The following is an 8,119-nucleotide window of genomic DNA, read 5'->3' as shown; positions in this document are numbered from 1 at the left end:
CTGTAATGATGAATGGAGATGAGGAAGAGGAAGTAGAAATTGGAGGGACTCCTTGTGGCCTTGATGTGGGATGAAGATCTCAGATCTCGTGTTCACCTCCTCGCTGGAGCCCACTGTGAGAGAGGCAGAGAGAGCTCACGTTACACGCACACACACACACACACACACACACACACACTCACAAATGCGCACGCATGCACGCACGCACACACACGCACACACTCACAAATGCGCACGCATGCACACACGCACGCAACACACACACACACACACACACACACACGCACAGCAGCATATAAGGAAAGACAACACCAAACACTTGTCAGACACTCCTGTGAAATTGTCTCTCAACATTTCCGTCTTTCTGCATCGAAACAGACACAAAATCTTTTGTTTGCTTACAGAGTTGAATCCGAGCTGAGTAAATGTAAATAAGACGAGTAGCGTTACTCGCGGCCGACATGTGATCCGACTTCCAGTTTTCTATGAATGTGAGACTGAGAGGCTGCGGAGCACGCCGCGGGTAATTGGGCTCCTCCTGGTGCAATTAGGCCGACGGCATGAATAAATAATGTCCCGCCGTCCGACCCTGGACAAAGGTCCACCTCACATTGACCTGCCTCACTCATCGGCATTCAATACACACACACACATACACACACACACCCACACACACACACACACACACACACACACACACACACACACACACACACACACCAACAGATACTTACAAATACACACACACAGACACACACACAAACACACACATACAGACGCACACACACTTACACATACATACAAACACACACACACATACAGACATACAAACACACGCACACACACAAGCATAAAAAAACACAAACACACACAAACACACATAACACAGACAGACAAACACACCCCTACACACACACACACACAGACAAACATACACAAACACACACAGACACACACCTACACATATACAAACACACATGGACGCACACACACACATACATACAAACACACATACACCAACAGATACTTACAAATACACACACACAGACACACACACACAAACACACACATAGATAGATAGATAGATAGATATATACTTTATTAATCCCCAAGGGGAAATTTGTCGAGCCAGTAGCAGCAACACACAAGAATAAAAATAAAAATAAAATACAGACGCACACACACTTACACATACATACAAACACACACACACATACAGACATACAAACACACGCACACACACACGCACACACAAGCATAAAAAAACACAAACACACATAAACACAAACACACATAACACAGACAGACAAACACACCCCTACACACACACACACAGACAAACATACACAAACACACACAGACACACACCTACACATATACAAACACACATGGACGCACACACACACATACATACAAACACGCACACACACAAACAAACACACACGCATACAAAAACGGACACACAGACGCACACACATACATACACACACATACACAAACACACGCACACACACGTATACAAAAACATAAACACACACAGAGAAACACACACATATACACACACACACAGATATGAAGTAGCGTCTCAGGTTCAGGTCCATTCACAGTTTTTAGCTAACATTCCAACAAGAATCCACTTTTAATTCTAATATAAATGATCGTGTAACGTTTTCCGTTGATTTAATGGTGTTAAACTTAAGTTGAACATTTTAACTTTCTAACTGAACATCGTTTGAATTATTAACTCTCGCTTTGCCTTAACCAGCGTTAATAACGCCAATAAATTAGACGTGGGTCGCCTTCTTCCTGGTTTGGCCTGACCTCCATCCTCGAGGATATTAACTTGTTCCGGGATCACCAACATGACCTTCAATGCTGTCCACACATCCGGGAATAGAAATAAAAATACACCTATAGGCTAACTTATATTAGCAAATCGTCTCCTGAGTGTTCCTGCTTTCAGTTACTTTCCTATCGTAATTAGACATCTAAACAAGCTATATATATATATATATACATATATATATGTATATATATATATACATATATATATATACACAGTATATGGTCATGAAATTTCGCACGTAGATTCTTTGATATGTATAAATTAATATTACTCATGCTCCGATGGCAATTGGCGAAATTAGAGCGAAAAAGATCTAAAAGTGCCCTTCACCCGATAAGTCCGAACCAGGACACAGACACAGTACACGATGCACCTTCAAACCTCGGACCCGTGGCGTCCCTCGACTCGACAATGAGAAAAAGGATTATCATCCAGGAGTTCAGGGACTACTGGCTTCTAATTAAAGCGGCTTGGTGGAGAGAAACACAGGCAGAGTATGTAATCAGCTGTCACAGCCCTCATCAATGTTCAAGCACAAAATTGGAATTGACAAATGTGCAGCGTGTCCAATAAGGCCGGTGCAAATGTAATGAATGAATGAATATCAAACAGCAGTGATTTAATGAGTGCCAAAGCGGTTTCCTCCCCTCGGCGAGATGAACTCTTAGGTCCACTTTAGAGGAGCACGGCTGGAAGGAAGGGCGACAGCGGATTAGCAGTAATCAGCATGGGAGATGATGGGCTGTTTAAAATTGCATGGCGGGTCTTTTACCTTTGTCGCTGGGAGTCCTCCTGACGGGAGCCACGCAGATCATATTCTCTATAATATCCAAATATACAAGACCGGCTGGCAAACCTCTGACTGGTGATCCTCCGCCTGCCGTGTGGGCATCACGCAGAGCGCCCAATGGCTTCGACCCCTCTCAGCCTCTTTGTCATGCCTGGTTTCGTCCAGTCCTTAGTTTGCAGTACCATGGCAACAATATGATAATGAGCCTCTCATCTCTGTGACTGATGTACAGTAGAACTCGTCAGGTCAACTATACACAGGGATGTCATGTGTTGTCGCCCTGAGATCTCTTCTTCACTGTAGACAGTGGACGTCCGACCAGTTGGACTTTCTAACTTTATCACACTGTCTCCCCATGAGTGATGGGCAGATGAGGCCCAGATCGTCCTCTAGTGGGGAACGCTGGTGGCTACAATACTCCTTCACCTGAAAGATCGGAGTGCAAGGAAGCCTTTCGGGGTAGAGGGGAAATTGAAAGTGCAGCTCTGGTTCCCACCGGGTCGTTGCGTGCCGCCCACGCAGAGCACTCCTTCGATGCCAAGGAGCGCATGAAAGAACTCGCTCCGGGTCGTTAACCGTTCACTCTTACCAAAGGAAAACCAAAGCAACGCTGCAACGCTGCAACCATTTTTAAAAAGCATACTGAAGTGGGCAAAAAAAAACCATTTTGATACAAAATACAAAATTCTCCTCAAATATATGTATTAAAAGAAAATACTAAATACTGGTGCCAGAAAATGTAACAAAATACAAAACATGTATTTAAAATAAAGGAAATGTTTTTTTCTTGATTTTCCGATTTCTCACAATTTGGTATAGCAGAGCGTTCAGGTGTTGGCGATATAATGTACACACAGCTCTGGTGAACCCGACAACAAGGAAGAACGGTCACATAATGTCAGGGTAACTAAGCAAAGCTATTCAAAGACAACAACTTGATTGATTATATATATTTTTATTCATGGGACTTAACAGACCATAAAATATATAACAATAATAATGCTTCCATTTTGGTTCTTGAGATCCAACCACTGAGTTGCCAGTTTAGTTGCCTTTAAGAACGACTAACTTGTCATATGTTTCTGGTGTTAACCGCCTCCTGTTTTTTCTAAACTTTTAGACTTCTGGAAGGTAATTGTTCTACTGTGTTCTATCAACAACCAATAAACCATTAACACATTTACTGCTATATACACATCTGAACTAATCGCTCGAGTGTTTAATGTGTATTATACCATTTAAATTATTCAAATAGGCCATATGGCTGAGGCGATAATCGGAAGTTAGCATGGGTATATTAACCATTTTTTGTGGGAAACAGGCTGGGGTTTTAAAAGGTTAACAAATGGACATCTCCTGTCATACTACATATCATACGAGCTCCCAACCTCCCGCTTCCTATAGCTAGCTACTTGACTTTTACGTTAACTTGCTAAACACTGGCTATGCACTAGCTAAGACGGCATGCTAGCGTCATTAGTATGTTAGCATCGATCGCTAGCTTGACTATCCAGCTAGCTACAATAGGCAATGTAGCCAGACCCATACATAAAGTATACGTTCAGCTAATTGACATCTATCACACTCAGATTACATATTTACCTTGACAGACATTCTGTTAAACTTAAAGATCTGAAGACTGAATTTTTGAACAGATTTTTGATTCGTGGAGAAAGTATTAATACAAAATTACTCCACCCTAAATTATTTTGTTACATATTTCGTTTGATTTTTGTCGGCCATATCAAATACAAATTACAAAATACACAAAAGTAATTTATATACGTATTTAAAATGCAAGTAATATAAATACTGTCCATCTCTGTCTGTAGTAGGACTGTCATGGAGAGCATGAAAAGGATCTGGTTGGTCAATTGGCTAGAAAATGCTCCTTAATGTTCTGGTGGCTCTTCTAATGCTGAGGCTAAAATAAAAGTCTTACAAATGTGGTTGTGCATCCTGTTCCATCAAAATGTCTCTGAGTTTTTATACGGAAAAGTGTTGTGGGCATTAAAAGCTCCAAGGGGTGAGGAAATATAGACATGACATTCTTACATTTTGATTCATAATGACAGCCAGTGATATGTATTTTATGTTTTATCATGACAGCTTATAGAGGCATAACACATATTTACAGCCTTGTTTATCTTTTTTTGGTGGTCTTTTTCCCCCCCTCTCATTTATTTGGGAAAGTGGTTTCCCTTATCTACAGGAAGTGGGCCTTCCATTACAAAAGATTGAGAAGCCCTGCTCCACACTGTTTCCCTCTTCTCTTTTATCTGAATGCAGTTGTTTTTATTTCCATCGAGCTGGGACAAAAGCCCGGAGAACCCTAAATTTGAGCTGATAACAAAACACATTCTGTTTGTCCACGAAGTAGCTGCACTGGACAAGAACATAGTTCCAATGATATGATGGATGTATACAGAAAGGGAGATTATATCTTTGGTAAAGGAGCTGCTAATAGTAACAATATGTTACTATCAGGCCTGACTCAGTGGGTATCATGAATCAAAGCTGTGTGATGTCTGTATCAAACCAACAGGGGGAGACTGAGCCTTATGACTGCCATCCTGTGACCCACATCGAAGCCACGTTCTGTAAATATGAAGCTGCCTCTTCCTGTCAGTCTCTCTGCTGCACAGACCGGCCGCCGACTACACCCAGCAGGTTGACCCCCTCGTGGAGTCATGAACCGGCACGGATAAACACACAAGTTGGGTCTGGTGGTGTACTAGTGCTTAGTAAGCTGTAGAAAGCATAGGGGGCGGGGGGGGGGGGGGTCATCAGTATGTGGAAAAACCTCAGTGAGCTTTTTTTTGTTAGGGCGGGGGCAAATGAGCCTCACTCCTCTCCGGGGGAGAGTACAGCTGGGAAGATTATCCCGTCCAACACGCGTCATCAATGTCGCCTCACAACAGGCCTCCGGTTGCTCCGTGCATGTTGCGTTTGTGTGTCTTTGTGTGTGTGTGTGTGTGTGTGTAACGGCGTATTCAATAATCGGCCCGGTTGGAGACAGCGGGTCGTGCGGCCATAAGCCGACCTGGAATTTGACTCAATAAAGGTCTTAATCTTCACGGGAGGCGGCACGGCGCTGCAGTTTCTTCTCTTTCTTTAATCAATTTGCCTCCACAGACTCACGCCGTCCGACCTCTCACTCCAATTCCCCTTCGAGCACGTTCGACACTCACACTTTTCTTTAATGTGTGTGTGGATGTGTGTTGTCTCCTTGAGTGACCTTGAGTTGATCTACTGCAACAAGAAAAAATAGAGGGGCGCCGAGTATCCGGCGTCACACCCGTTATGTGATTGTTGAACATTTTAATAGGAGCAGCAGAGATTTACTCCCATTCTGGGCCACAAGAGCAGTGGGGTGGAGGATGCAGGGTTCCAGTTCATCCAGGAGGGTTCTTTCCCTCCAATTTGGGAAAAACAGGTCCAACAGGAAAAGGGCCTTCCTCAAACTATTGCCACAAAGTTGGAAACACAGTACCTGCTGATTTAGAGCAATCTCTTCAAACTCGCCATCCAACAGAATACATAACTCCGCCATCGACTCCTCAAAGAGCCCGACCGAAACTTATACATTGTGCTGGAAGTGCAGAATGGAAGTTGGATCTCATTAGTGAGACGTTTCTGGGTCAAAGTTATTCAAATCTGAGTTGATTCGGTGCAGTAATCCTGATGTACGTTCATCAAGAGACAGATGTCAAATACTCATGTTGTTGTTTCTCTGTTTACATTCATATGTTAAAAGTTCCACATATGTGATTCAGAGTATTAATATATCAGCAAACAATTATTAGCAATGTAAATACATAGAGGGGTCATTTCTACCTGAGCAGAGAATGAGTCTCTGTGTGTTGTAAGCACGCTACGTCCTCTTCCTGGTGTCCACCATGTTGCTCCGCCATGTTTCTATGGTAGCCCAGAACGAACAAACCAAACACTGTCTCTAAGGAGGGCCTTTTGCCTTTTTTGACGTTACCTGAAGGCCTCCGTAGTTCTGCGACACTTAAAAAGGGAGGGGTTGGCAGAAGCAGTTAACTTCACCACTAGATGCCATTAATTTGACACACTGCTCATTTAAAAGAAGGTTTGAAAGATAGGACCTCTGACTGAGACCTTTTTTAGACCTATATATGAAAATAAACATGTCTACAAATAGTAAATAGTGCCTGTTTACATTTCAAGCATAGTTAAGTCCTGTTAAATGTGTTTCATGATATTCTATTATGGACTGGGTTGCCCACGTTTAATATGCTCGTATTATAACATTGTAAATATATTGTTATTATTATATGTCTTGAACTTCTTGAGAATCTTCTTATTTTTATACCACAGACTGTATTAAATATTGATGTAGTCTCCTTGACGACACTCGTAGGTTTCTGAAAGTAAAACAATGAAGCTCATAGTGAGCTTGGGCCGCTGCATAATCCAAAAATGGGCAAAGAGGTGGAGCATGGATGTAGCTGAGGCGTGCCGAATGAAGCCAGCCGGTACAAAGCTAGGCCCTGTGCTACGGTGTTGCTAGCCAGGCTCACGCTAGCCCTGTGGTCAGGTGGCTCCCGGTTGCTGGTTGGTCGCAGTGCTTACAGATAATATAAAATATACAATCATTTACAGGCTGAAATGGCCCCCACCTGCCACTCAAAGCATCCTCACCCTTAATTATGCCAAACTTTGAGCCTTAATATAATTATCGCAGGTGACTTATATAAAAATGTTTATTCCTGCTGTAAAGTTGGGCCTATTAACCTTACAAGAAACATTGCTGCGATCATATTTGTGTAACATTAGATAGAAAGAGACGAACAACTAAGTCCCCAGCAGGGCCATGGGGATCGACTTGCTTGGGGAGCCAGCCTCGAGTGACCATTTGAAGAACTGCAGTTTTCTGGCACGACAGAATTGGCTTCATTTCTCCGCTGCGGGGTTGTTTCCACTGTCTACTCGTTGCCACGTAGCAACCCTTTCTTTAAAAACAGACATGTCAAGAGACAATGTCCATTAAAAGGCAAAACAAAGCATCAGACAGCTTCATAACAAAAAAACTAAAGTAGCTGGCCATACATACTTTTGGCCATGTAGTGTATCTATTGTGTGTGTGTGTGTGTGTGTGTAAGATATAAGTTGTGTTTGATCTCTATCTCTCTCATCAAGATCCAATTAGAATATATTAGACCCACATCTCTCTATTTTTCTCTCTTTCCTTCACACCACCCCCCCTCCCTCCCTCACACACGCACACACACACACACACACACACACACACACACACACACACACACACACACACACACACACACACACACACACACACACGTGTGGAGAATGCTGCTTTTGTGGAAAAGTACAAGGTCAGAAACGTTGCTGCGATCTTATTTGTGTAACATTAGAGAGAGAGAGAGAGAGACTAACAACGAAGACCCCAGCAGGGCCACGAACCAACACCCCCCTCCCCACACACACACGTCACT

Source organism: Pseudoliparis swirei, chromosome 24, assembly GCF_029220125.1.
Source record: "Pseudoliparis swirei isolate HS2019 ecotype Mariana Trench chromosome 24, NWPU_hadal_v1, whole genome shotgun sequence".
NCBI lineage: Eukaryota > Metazoa > Chordata > Actinopteri > Perciformes > Liparidae > Pseudoliparis > Pseudoliparis swirei.
The sequence above is the reverse complement of the archived record's forward strand: the minus strand, read 5'-3'. Positions refer to the sequence as shown.